At 50.2% G+C, this 2657-nt stretch overlaps 1 pseudogene; it reads left to right on the top strand.

Moving 5' to 3' along the window:
• Positions 1–2162: 2162 nt before the first annotated feature.
• On the top strand, positions 2163–2338 carry LOC121437286 (annotated as a pseudogene).
• The last annotated feature ends 319 nt before the right edge of the window (positions 2339–2657 follow it).

Below are 2657 nucleotides of genomic sequence, written 5' to 3'. Positions count from 1 at the left end.
ATGCATGAAGCAGGGACCAACAGGGCCCATGTATTAGATTCGAGGAGGCTTTCCAGGGCGTGTCCCCCCATAAGGGCCCTTATCGTGAGGCTTGATTCATGGCTGCAATGCCTTCAGCCGCATTAGGGCTATGGTAGTCAGAAGGGGATGCACCTCCATAGTCTCAGATATTTCAATTCTTGTTCCCGAGTTGGTGTTGCTTTTGGGGAGGCTCAGGAAGGGTGGCCTTGTGGGCAGAGGTGTGTCACTGGAGGTGGGCTTTGAGAGTGTAAAGCAGTGGTTCTCAACCTTCCTAATGCTGCAACCCTTTAATACAGTCCCTCGTGTTGTGGTGACCCCAACCAAAACGTCGTTTTCATTGCTACTGCATAACTCTAATTTTGCTACTGTTATGAACAGAAATGGAAATATCTACATTTTCCGATGGCCTCGGGCGACCCCTGTGAGAGGATCATTTGACACCCCACCCCCGAGGGTCTGCAGCCCTCAGGTTGCAATCCATGGGTTTTAGGACTCTCAAAAGGTGCCATGTCGAGTTTGCTCTCTCTAGTCCTGGCACCAACGTGGATGGCTGAAGGGACTCTGGCTAGCTTGAAATTGGTGTGCATGGCTCTGGCAGGCTTTGCCCTTCTCTCCCATTCCCTCTGCCTTGCTGAAGACTGTTAGATGACATTCCTAAAGCTAGCCACCAAGGTCCATTCACTCATGTGGTCACTTCCTCTTCCTGAGGTTGACTACCAAAGTCCAGCAATCAGAAGCCCCCTTTGCTTCACCTAATGAACATGGCCAATTAAACTTAAACCCCTCATCCTAACACACGCATAAGAGAGAATCCGGTATAAGTCAGGGCTGTCTAGGTGAATAGAACCAATAGAGAAATGTACACACACACAGACACAGACATACACACAGACACACACACAGACACACACACACATTCACGGGGTGGCTGGAATTCTTTGAATGCCTTACCCAATTGGGTGCTGGATTGTCCACAAATGGCCTTCTGCATGCCAGACAGTGGGATAATTCAGTATCAGCTAAACTGACAAGCTGGAAGCCTCGGCTCAAGGAGAACAAATGATGTAGCTGCAATCCAGGCCTGGAAGCTCCCTGGACTGTAGCTGCTGTGCATCTCCATTAGATGGCTGGAGGCTCTGGAGTCTTGTGGCCATGAGTGATGGTGACGGTACTACATGCTCTTGCTCAGGAAGGATGGAGTTAGGCTGCCCTGGCAGGCTTTCTCTTCTTTAATTCTGCCTGGGCTCCCAGACTACTGCATGGAAAATCCACACCCAGGGAGAGACCTTCCCCTGTTACTCTCCTGGGAAATCCGTCCTCTCTGACAATGGTTCTAGAACAGACACACCAGAAGTGAGCTTCCCTAATTCTACTCTAGACGTCTGTCAGTCCAGCCACGCTGACAACATAAACCAACAAAGACACGCTGCCTTGTAGTTAGAGGAGACATTGAAAAGCTCAAGGAAGTATCCTGGGTGGCCATCAACGAATACGGCATGAAGAAAATGCTGTGTTACATACAGAATACAGTATTTAACACATACATGACATGGCACATTCGCATGAGGGACAAGCAAAGGAAAGCCTGTCATCCACAGGCAAATGGATGCAACGGGACATCACAGAGCAGCAAGAGAGCCACGCCAAGTGTCACATGTTCCCTTTTATCTCATAATGAAAACCAACCAACCAAACAAACAAACACAATGAAACCCAGGGAGCAGAAAGTAGGATAGGCCAGGCTGTGAAGAGGTTTGTGAGTTGTAGCATCTGAGAGCAGGGAGAAGGTAGCAGTATGGCGAGGCTGCACACCATCCATGCACATGTGTACGTGGGATAAAATGGCACCGCAGATGTCATTCATTTCTAACACTAATGTTACTGACCATAAAATTAAAGATGGGCAAGGATCATGGCTCAGTGGGTTAGGTTTTCCCATGCAAGCATGAGAACCTGAGTTCAGATCACCAGCGCCCACGGAAAATCCAGGCACAGCAATACTCCTAAACCCTAGAGCCAGCATGTCTGGCGTGGAGGACAGAGTGCTGGATCCATCCGCAAAGCTCTCTGGCCACTCCGCCTGACAAAATCAGTGAGTTTCATGTTCACTGAGAGACTGTGTCTTAAAAGATAAGGTAAATCTGCAGCCAACTAAGCTGCACGGGAGGTCCCCTTTCTCAGCGGGGCCCGCTGTGCAACGGTTGCCAGCAGCTTCTCACTGGGGCCTGGTGTGCAATGCTTGCCAACAGCACACTCGTTCGGAGTGACCTCACCCTGTTGCCTGTATGGGCTCCCCGAAGGGACCTTGGAGACAATCTTCTGAAGGCTCTTCGAGCTCTGACCTCAATGTCGCCTCCAATCTAGGCCCCAGACAGGTATTCGCTGTGCCCTAGGGAAGCCTCAGGTCACCACGGCCAGGGGTCTCACTGTCCAGGCCATCACGTCCACCTGAATCATGCCTCAGAATACGTAAAGCCAAGTTCAAGCTCTCCGTGCTGCCAGAGGCAAGTGGTGTTATTAAGCCCCTTCCTCCCACTTTCTTGCCCTGGTCCTCCTCACTGAGTTCTTCTTTGTCTGTCTCTCTCAAAGAGGTGAGGCTTCACTAAACTGAATGTAGATTGATCTGAAGGACACAG

This window comes from Microtus oregoni, unplaced genomic scaffold (assembly GCF_018167655.1).
Source record: "Microtus oregoni isolate MIOR12 unplaced genomic scaffold, Mior012 000050F_ref0000143, whole genome shotgun sequence".
NCBI lineage: Eukaryota > Metazoa > Chordata > Mammalia > Rodentia > Cricetidae > Microtus > Microtus oregoni.
Note: the sequence above shows the minus strand (reverse complement) of the source record. Positions and strands in the feature narration are given on the sequence as shown.